The following is an 11,644-nucleotide window of genomic DNA, read 5'->3' as shown; positions in this document are numbered from 1 at the left end:
AATGCAACTTACAGATACAGTCTCCCAAACAATGTCCTTCGTGGCTTGATCAACTTTGCGCCAAGATTTCTGCGTGATAGGTATAGTTGTCTTTGCCACAACCCCAATATAACTTATAAACTTTGCAGATTTGATGGCTTGGCCTTTCTTGTTCCACTGCACTGATATTTTTTTCCCTGCTGCTCTTGTTTTTGTGACTTCTTTCATTATTGTTAGGCCTCGCTGGATATTGTAATATTCCTGTTCCAATTTTTTTTGTGACAACAGAGCATCAGTAGATGATGGAGGGATTTCAGTGGACTCAGAATCTGAAGCCATTTACCTGTAACACAATAAAATTCCAAAATTAATCAACCATGATTAATTCAAAAAATTAATCAACCATGATTAATTCAAATATAATCGATTATATTAATTCAAACATGAAACAAAAATGGCATAATTAATTCAAAGGTTACATGTTCAAGTTGCTCTTTTCCGTTTCCTTGACTTGGGTTTTTTACTTCCCCCTCCTTGAAATATTTTCTTCTTATGCTGAAATAATTTACCCCTCTTTGAAATCCAAATGCCTTTATTGAGATCATTTCTCATGTATAGAGCTTCATCAACAGTGTTTTACTTTGATTTGATGTCCCTTCGAATGGGTCATCTTCAATTGCTACATTTTCATTTATTTTTTCATGTAACATAAGAATAGACCACCCCTTATTAGCATCCGGTTGTCCCAAGGTACCTTGCAAATAGTTTGCCAAATTCAATATCCAAATCCTTAATCTTCTCAAACAACTCATCACCAGTTAACGGCAAAGGTGTCTTACCTTCTTCTGGATTTCCATTGAACGCTTTTCTCAATCGCCGATAATAATGTTCTTAGTGTAAATACCTACGGTGGCCGAAGTAAATATTCTTCATCCCATGTTGAAGCCTTATAGAATGTGTTCCCTCTTCACAAATAGGGCATCCAAGTTGCCTTTTAATGCTATACCCTGACAGATTGCCATAAGCAGAAAAGTCATTGATTGTACCGAAGAGCATAGCTCTTAAATTAAATCTTTCTTCTCTATACCCATCATATACCTCTATACCTGACTCCCACATGATCTTCAAGTCATCAATTAGAGGAGCCAAATATATGTCTATGTCATTTCCAAGTTGCTTGGGTCCCACAATTAGCATGGACAACATCATATACTTACGCTTCATGCAAAGCCATAGAGAAAGGTTATAAATCACCAAAATGACTGGCCAAGTGCTGTGGCTACTACTTTGAATCCCATGAGGATTCATCCTGTCGGTAGACAATGCAAGGCCTAAATTCCTACTCTCTTCCCCAAATTCAGGGTACTCATAATCAATCTTTCTCCATTGTGGAGAATCAGCAGGATGACGAAGCATGCCATCTTTTATCCTTTCATCCGCATGCCATGTTAAGTTTTTCGCAATTTCTGCACTGCTATACATGCGTCTAAATCTAGGCACGATTGGAAAATACCATAGTGCCTTTATGGGACTTGATCCGTTTTGCTTGTAGTATGAGGCATTACACTTCGGACACTCAGTTAACGATGCATATTCATTCTGAAATAAAAGGCAATCATTAGGGCACAAGTGTATCTTTTCATAACTCATGCCAATTGATCGCAATACTTGTTTTGCGTCATATATTCGACAAGGAAGCTCATTTTCCTTAGGAAGTAATTCTACTTTCAAATACCCAAGCAACTCAGTAAAGCTTGCATCACTCCATCCATGTTTTGCCTTCATGTTGTACAATTTTAACACTGCTGACAACTTTGATGCACTACAACCAGCATACAATGGTGTCTCCGCATCACTTTTCAACTTCTCAAACATTTTCGGATAATCCTCGAGGTCCTCTTCAACTGCTTTGGCCATTTGTTCAAGACAATCTTCCTCAAGTGTGCATGTGTCAAAATCATTAGGAGATGATGCACAGCTTTCACTATGCTTCTGGCTGCAACCAATATCATCTCTTGTCTCTCCATGCATTGTCCAACACTTGTAACTTTGATCCATCCCATTAATCATGAGGTGTTCTTCACAAGTATCTAGACTAACCCGCTTCACAAGACCACACTTTAAACATGGGCAAACAATCCTAGTAGGATCCTCCGCATGCTTAACTGCAAGCTTAATAAAATTTACCACCCCATCCCAATATTCCTTGGATAGACGATTGACAGACATCCATTCCTTATCCATAATTCCTAGAAAGATTAAGAGGGAAATATGATTAGTGATTTTGACTACTCCTAGATAGTGGGAGAATTAGATACAAAGATTAATTAGTCAATAAGTCACTAACCACATGTTTGCACATTCCCTCTTTAATCTTGTTTAAAACTAATAATTATATTTTAATGCTAGCCATTGAAATAATTTCGACAGCATAACAACTTAAAAAAGAGAGTTTCTCGGGCCTTATCCCCTCTTCCTATTAATCTAAATGACAACAACAACAACATCCACAACAACAAACACATAAAGTTATATTCAAGAATAATTTTAAAAAAATTGATATTATATGTAACAGCTTAAAATGAGTATTACCAGGTCTTTATGCCTTTAAAAAAATTAAGTTATCCATAATGAGACTATATATGATCCAACAACAATAATAACAACATTAATAAGAAACTCAATTTTAATTAAAATCATATTAAACCACATCAAACACTATATAACTATCAATTTAAAATATCAAAAATATTAAAAATAAGGTAATTAGGTGGTATACTATTTTCATATCCTTAATGAATCTCCTCATATCAACAAAAAAATTAGATGATCCCTTAATTCAATAATTAAGTACCTAAAAACTAAAAACTTCAAACACTCATTGAGAAGAACAACAATGCAGATCAAAATAAATAACACAAAAATTATTTATTATGTATGAAAATCAAAATCAACAACCCATACATTCAAAATGAAGATTAATAATTGGGAAAGCAAGAACCTACCTCAACAAGAAGAGGGAACACCGACTGTGCAGAAAAATAGACATGAGAGTCTGATGCAGAGTGATAGAGATCGAGAATCCCAACGGACGAGTGCCCACGAGACTTATGGAGGCCGAGAATCAAAAACCCCTCAAGAATCGAGACCGAAAATGTGTTTTTTGGCAGTTAGAGTGACGAAAAATGGGTTTCGGTGACTCTGGGTTTGTTTCTGAAGATGAAGGATTTGCAGAAATGGAGAGCGAAAAAGAAATCTTGAGGAAATTTAAATGACAATACTTGACGGTTATTTCATTATAACCGTCAAGTATTACATATTTGACGCTTGTTTTAAAAAAACCGTCAAGTATATGGCAGACAAACTTGACGGTTATTTCAAAGCAAGCGTCAAGTATGTGAAAAAATTTAATTTTTTTTCTACTATTAATTTGACGTTTGTTTATTGAAAACCGACGTGTAAATTTTTGCTTTATATGACGGTTATTTATAAAAAACGTCAAATATATATACTTGATGGTTATCTTTAAATAACCGTCAAGTATTTACTTAAATATTTGACGCTTGTTTCGTAGAAACCGTCAAGTATTCTCTGCCTTTTTTATTTTTCATTTTTTTAAATAAACGTCAATTATAGGGCGTCAATTATACATCTTTCTGTAGTAGTGTCAGAACAAACCCAGCACTTCGATCCTAAACTTGCCAATGCTACATTTTCACCAACACCACCTTTGACGTTGACAAGACCTTCCTTCTCTTCTTTAGTTGTCTTCTCCATGCAACTCAACATCTCCATGCTTTACGTCGTCTCCATTTGTGCCAAAAACACCATGAGCACTAGTTCACCCCCTATGGTTAGGACAACAAGAAAGCAGCTTTGTACCGTTTCACTCATAGCGGTTCACTAGGCTGCAACTACTACACCATTAAATTAGTTATCTTACTCCACATACAACAACGACATGCAACTTCCTCAACATAAAGGCAAGAGGAATGTCAAGAGCAAGTGAGGAACGAGATAAAAATTTCCTCAACACAGTCAACGAAAGATCGAACAGCGACAATAATGGTGATCACAATCTCTAGTCAAATTTATGGCAAGGGATCAAATAGTGGCGAGCACACTCATGAAGGTTGGGGGAGGAGAATTCGGCCATTAGTAAATGAAGAGAGAGAAGATAGAAAGAATTTAAAAAACATTAATGCTAGTAAGAAAGTTGCCTCACATAGCTTTTAGGAAAATGCTCATTCTCCCTAAAATGTTAGTTGATTTTTTTATCTAAACATGAGCTGATGAGTTTTTAACATCTCAACTTAAATTTGGGCCACCCCAACCTAGATTGAGATGTTATCCAAACACACATGATAATTGTGATTCTTAATTACTTTTATTATCATTTTACCAAACTAAAAAAAATTGCATGTTTAAGTTGAGATGTTATCCAAACACACACAATAATTGTGATCCTTAATTACTTTTATTATCATTTTACCAAACTACTAGAAATATGTTCTAAAAAAATAAATTGCATGTTTAATAGTTTGCCTATAGTGCTTCCTAACTTAGGAAGCGCACTTCTAGGATAACAATAAAACTAGACAAGAGTCTATTTTGTACATGGTTGGTGATGTCTTTATTTTTTTTATTTGCATCAACTTGGCTATAAATGCATTCTCTGATAGAGTTCCCTTGTCTTAAAATAAGTAAATAGGTAAAAATATTTACAGAGTTGTTAGTTACGAGTATTCATTATATTAAAGTGAGGAAAAGTGCGCGAGTGTACGTAATGTTATTTAAGTTGATGCAAGAATAAACAAGTTGTTAGTTTGCTTTGACATTCATTAATTTCTAATATTAAATGTAGAGTATGGTCAATATTGACTACTCGGACTTGCCACCTCTCATTGCAGAGCATATAAACAATCTCTCTAACTTCTTCCTCCTCCTCCTCCTCTCACTCTTTGCATCTTCTTCTTCCTCTTCCTCTCACTCAATTAGAAAGACAATAAGCATATATAAATCCATCATTGGCTGCATTATACCGTGGAAGATGCATAGAGGTCCATTAAAAGCACACTGAACTGAGCTTTAATGTTGCATATGAAATCCATTTCCCCTTGAAACAGCCTTGTTAATTTCTCCCTATACTTCACGAGCATATCATGGTAAGCTTCCTGTCATCACAACACCAACACGACCTCGTCTAACAAGCTCTTTTCATCTAATAATTACCAAACAAGCTAATGAAATCCTTAAAAGGTAAAGAAACCCTCACCATAAATCAGTCGAGTTCTAGGTCCTTGCAAGTTTCCTTAGATCTAATCGAGGATTGCTGTCGTGGCTCAAACTCTTGCCTCACTGCAGTCAGATGGGTCACCACTTTCGTTGGAGCCAAAAGGTAAGGATAGTGAGGATGAGCAATGATTTTAGCTCTGAGATATTCAACTTTATCAAAAGGAATATTGTGCAAGCACGGTTTATAAGGCTACACCTACAGTGAATGGCAATGGCGGGAGGCCGATCGATGTAGACTAAATGGAGTTCAAAGGATTTTGGCTCTAACATATTTTGGTTGAGTCTTGAAGGAAGCTCAAAGATTTGAAAAAAAAAAAAAAAGCTCCCAGTTTATGAATATTTATGTAAGAAGAAGCTTAAAGATTTTGGTTGAATTATGATGGAAATGGGAACGGTCAAATTAGTCAATCTTGACATCTGGTAAGGAGACTCAACATTAATAGCAAAAATTAATGGACATATGTGACACTTAACGGTTTGGTAATTTTAGCATCAACATAAATAATATTATAGATTTAACATCTTAAATTTTAATCTATAGAAAATTTTTAAGGCATGGAAATGAAATTAAGAGCATAGCAAATTACTAAGCATTTATTGATGACCAGGAGTTCAGAAAATAAATAAAATAATTTAAAATGGAGAATTTATCAAAATAAAACAAATAATAAATATTTAATTTCAGGTGGAAAAATATAATGGTAATGATAATAACAATATAAAAAAGAAAGGGGGAGCCTAGATGGATAGCTCAAGGAATACAGGTAATTTGGGATTTTTTCATGTGTGCAAGCTTTGTGTTCGATGACGAATGTGAATAATTGCAAATTTAATTGTGAGAAATTTATGTTACTTTAATCTTGTCAAACTTGCTTGTAAGTTATCTATATATTATTGATAGTGTTTCTTTTTAAGCATACTTGTGAATATAGATTAATAATATTTATTTTATGAAAATTTTATGTTATTGAAGAGTAATTAATTTCTTTCAAGCATGCTTGCAAACTGAGTTTAATGAATGAAATATTTTTATTTCTTTTCAAACATATTTGTATGTGATATAAATATTGTGTATGTGCAATATGCATTGAGAAATGATTGATAAACAGATGATGATGCTAATATATATATATATATATATATATGAGTTAATAACCATGTGGTTTGCTTCCACTGCGTGCACAGTGGTTGGCCTCTTTCAAGGCACTATTCATTAATATTTACTTGGCTAGATTTGTAAAGAGAGAATGTGAGATAGTGACACTTCCTGTTGGATTCTTTAGGGAGGGGGTCATAGTTTGGGCTCAAGCTCTACATCTTTAGCCGGTTATATCTCGAGTATCGAAGAAGCTTGGCTAGTCCAGCATGTGGGCCAAATCGTTTGTAAGCCTATGGTTTCAGTCAGCGGAATACGAATGAATGGAGCAATAAGGAAGATTATTGGTATTGCATATTAGCATGTTTTGAGTTATACTTATGAAATTCTTTTGCCATTACTAAATGATTCTCATGAACACTTGTATAATTGTTGTATGATTGTGTGATTGTAGTTTGTGCATGTATGGTTAAATTTTGGATTACAGAGACGTTTGTGCTCACCCCTCTCTTCAACATTTTAGGTAAGCTTAACGGAGCAAAGAGAAAGCATTTGGAAGCTTGGGGCTTACCTTGAATAAGCTTTAAGTCCCATTTTAGTTTGTAGAATAATTATTTGCCAATATAAGATTTATTTGTTATTTGGTTTGAGTTTTGAAATTGTTTATTATTTATTGATGATTGAAAAGGGTATTGTTAGTTGAGACCTACAGCCATAAAAGTTGCTTAGTGGATCTAATTGGAGTAAATATTTTAAATATAAAATTTTAACTGTTGAGACATTTATTAAAATAAATATTTAAGTATTTATGGTAAGATGTAACATGCATGTTTTTAGGCTTTAGTAAGCCTAAACTTTTATTAAATGAAATATTTATTTATTTTAGGTTATTTTCTATCTACCATGGTAGACTCTTTTCTACCATGATAGGGTGTTATTTATTATTTTAAATAGTAAGTACAAACTTTTATAACTTTCATAGCTTTTTTTAATTAGTTTAATTATTTTTATCAAAGCTAAATTTTAAATATTTATGTAGTAGATAAATTTTTTTATAATTATGATAGTTTTTTAAAGTATAGATTAACTTTTTTCTGTCGTGATCATCTTTATAAAATAAATTTAAAAATTGACTTTAAATTTTATACCATAATAATTATTTATTTATTAGTTTAAATCTTTTTATTAATATAATATTTGGTTAAGTTGTTAATTAGTAAAATTGGAGTGTTATAATAGACACTCGCACAACTTTTTTCACTTTAAAAATTGAATACTCATAAGCGATAATTTTATAAGTACCGTTGCCTCTTTTTCCTAAAAAAAAATCTAAACAATGGTATCAGAGATCAATTTCGGTGCTCATCACTATGATGACATCTAGACCAACCAGATTTAAAAAATTATTATATATTTTTATTTTTATTAATAAAATTATAAAATAATTTTAATAAATTTTTTATTTTTAATATGGTTTAGATTTAATTTAGAGGATCCAATTTAATATTAAAATTTTTATAATTGATATATATTGACTATCCAGATGTACTCTGCACAAGTCAGATTAACTGTAATATAGTCTGTGCAGAGTACATCTGGATAGTCAATATATATCAATTATAAAAATTTTAATATTAAATTGAACTCTCTAAATAAAATCTAGGCCATATTAAAAATAAAAAGTTTATTAAAATTATTTTGTAATTTTTATATATTTTATTTTAATAAATATAAAAATAAAAATATATAATAATCCTTTAAATCTAAACCATCCAGATTTTAATTTAGATGGTCCAGATGTTATCACAGTGATGAGCACTATGATATTTATCATTGTAATTAGTATCGAAACTGGTCTCATGGTGTTGTGCATGCGGAATCTGCACAGTTGATTTTTTTTTTGGCAATAGAAAGGCCAACAAAACTGAAAGTTAGATAAAATAAAAAACTAGGAAAAGATAAAACAACGCCAAAAAAAGCCTACTCTAGGGAATCTGCACAGTTGATGATAAATCTATTGTGCATTCTCTAATTTTCTTGATTGTTGTGCAATGTTGAAAAATTTGGCTCCCATTGCCGACCACATTGATAAAGTTGTCAATTAAGAGGAAATTTAAATATCTTTTTTAAGCCCTGAAATGATTAAGGTTGAGCCACTTTTATGAAGTTTTTTATTTTTTTTAATTTCAATTTAAAAAAAATAAAAAACTAAATATCTAATAAAAGGAATAAAAAATCTAGTTTCATCCCTCCCTCACTCCTTCATTCATCATAATTTAGCTGATAATACTAATAAAATTTAATTTTTTTTATAAAATAGCAAAGTTTAATTTTTATTTGTGTTAATTTTGGTGTTACTATTTGATATTAGACTTAAATGTTTAAGTTTAACATTTTTGTTGTGGTGTGGATTGATTTAAATTTATTTTTCTAAACTTAATTTTATTGTAATAATAGATTTTGGGATTATAAATATGTTTTTTTAAGTTGTAAATTGAAAAATAAAAATAACCTCGGCCCTTTAGTTCTAAGGGTCAAGGTCGGGCCTTGTGAAATAGAGCTTCAAAATATAATCGAACTTATTAAAATCGATCCATTTAAGCTCTAGCCCTTCAAGAGCCAGCCTTCATTGACAATTTACGTATTTGTGAGAATTAAGTTTGTTTATTTTATATATTTTATATAAATAACTTTAAAAAAATTAATAACTATAATCACATGATAATAAATTAAACATTATACTCTAAACTACTCATTAAAGTATTAAAAGTAATATATTTTTAAACAAGAATGTGAACATATACACCCTATCGATCCATTTTTTTTTCTCTTACTGTTATCTCTCTGTTATATAATGATGATTTTTTGCGAACACATAAAACTTCCATGCGTTCAAGTATCTCTGCAATTCAAGGTAGGCACCCCATTGGAAACGTTCAACTAAATTGTGTTAGGTCTAAAGCAAAAGTAAATTAATTAGTTGATGGAAGTTAGATTTGATTTGATTTCGCATTTTCTACACCCCTCATTACTGCATGCTCGGCACTAGGTCCACATTACAGGCATCATCAGCATCAAAATCAGAGGACCTGAAGAGAAGTACTTGCAGTTTCATTAATTAATGGAGGAGCTGAATTGGCAACCATTTCCCCATATACTTGACCCACTCTTCACAATGTTTTGGTTGGGGATCTGTATCTACAAAAAAACAAATGATGATGATGATTATATAATACCAATATATGACATGCCTCCCAGATTTGGAATTACTCATCCATCTACTGCTGCTGATGATGGGGCAAGGAAGGAAGCTCAGCTTGCTAAGTTTGCACCAATTTCCAAAATTGACCCATTGGAGGAAGAGAAAAGGAAGGCAAGAGCAATATAGTATAAGATTTGAGCGTGAATATGAGCCTCGTTTTAGAGGGACAGAAAGAAGTGTATGCTTGTGTTGCTTCTTGTAGTGATCAGTCTTCTTGGTTCTTGCGAAGCTGCCAGACAGACTTGAATGGCTGCTTGCTTCCTTATTAGTAGGAAATTATATTGTAAGTTCGTTTGTGCTGTTTGACCTTCTTCCTCATAAATTAATGGTAGCATTCCCATAGGCCTTTTCTTTTATTCTTTTGAAAACCTTTTTGCAGGTGTAATTATAATAGTTCGAGATGCCTTGAGCATCCTTCATCCTGCATCTACTTATTGACATAGTAATCCCCCGGTGCAGCCATCTTCCATTTGTAGACCAAATTCTGCCATGACGTGGTCAACATGAAAGTAGTCTAAAGAAGTTTACTTTTATGTGGCCTTAGTTTCGGTTTAATTGGTGACAACCATGTGGAATTAGCAATTTTCTTCTTAGAGCCTATCTTCATATTTGGTAGGTCAGAAATCTGGAATCTACAGCCAAGGATCTTTTTTTTTTTGCTTCATCTGCTCCCTTTTAGATTATTAGAACATTGGATGAAACCATTTGAGAGAGGGATTTTTTGGAATCTTTATTCCTTTTCTTCTTGTTGGAAACAAAGAAAGCTGGAATGCGGAACCACTCAACAGACGTGGGTATCATCAAATAACAAAATCGAGCAGCCCTAGGTGGGTTCTCCAAACTATGCATCAAATATTTCAACCCAATTTTTTTTTTTGGTTAGAATATTTCAACTTAATTTAATCCGATACAAGTGAAGTCAGGAGCATTGGATAGCTTTACTGTAATGGATCATGCCCTTAGCCTTGGATTTGAAAGTCATGTTTTTCTAATTTTCACCATTTCATAAAACTCAATTCTAATTGATTGGGCTTTGGTTCAAGCTGAAAAACTTGATGAACTTTTTTTTTAATTTTAACTTTATCACATGCTTGGTCTAACTTACATAATACAAATCCAAAGACCAAAAAATCAAATACATATGTTGAAGTCCAACTTAAATAATGCAAATCTAAGCTTTAAAGGATTAAATATAAATATTTTAAACTCCAAAATGCAGAATACAAAATTAAATCCTCCTTAATCTCATATTCATCATTCAAAAACAATATTTAAATCTCGAGTTGAAATAGGCTCATTTGATGGAGTTGATAAATAAACAATCACACAAATTTCATTTTTATATTCCAAAATACTTGCCAGATGATATCATTTTAATGTTTTAATTCAAAAATAAAAGTGTGCACGCATGATGGAATGAAGACTCAGCGTTTTTGAAAAATAGAAAGAAGCTAACATTTGGTTTTAAGAGTGATTTCAGGAAAAAAAAGGGGGTTTTTTTTTTGGGGGGGGGGGGGAGCTTCTTGGTTCTTGATAGCAGCTACTTTGTGTCCAAGCTCTTTTACGAATTACAAGACTCGGGTCCAAAAGTCCTGTAATATTTAAGATTCATGGAATCCAAATTCAAAATATTATTGATACTTTTGTCTTTATTTACGAGACATTACCTTTTAATATTGTTTAGTTTTCATCTCATTAAAAATTTATTTGCCAAAAGTCCATTTTTAAACAAATTTAAAAATTGACTTTTGACGAATAAATTTTTAATAAACAAAATTCAATTTTTTAACAATAAAAATAAATTTTAAAAAAATGAAACTCAATGTAATAAAAGTTACAGAATCAATGTTGAGATAATTTTTAAAAATATGTTAATTAAGTAAATTGAAATTTGTTAGAAAGTGATCCAGATTAGTTTTTACTATTGGAAAGTAACTAAAAGTTGTTTACGAGCCAAAAGTAATAGCCTAAAAATCAGTTTTTGGCAAACAGATTTTCAAAATATTGTAAAT

This window comes from Prosopis cineraria, unplaced genomic scaffold (assembly GCF_029017545.1).
Source record: "Prosopis cineraria cultivar Desert tree isolate PC_DT_omini unplaced genomic scaffold, ASM2901754v1 PC1, whole genome shotgun sequence".
Taxonomy (NCBI): Eukaryota; Viridiplantae; Streptophyta; class Magnoliopsida; order Fabales; family Fabaceae; genus Prosopis; species Prosopis cineraria.
The sequence above is the reverse complement of the archived record's forward strand: the minus strand, read 5'-3'. Positions refer to the sequence as shown.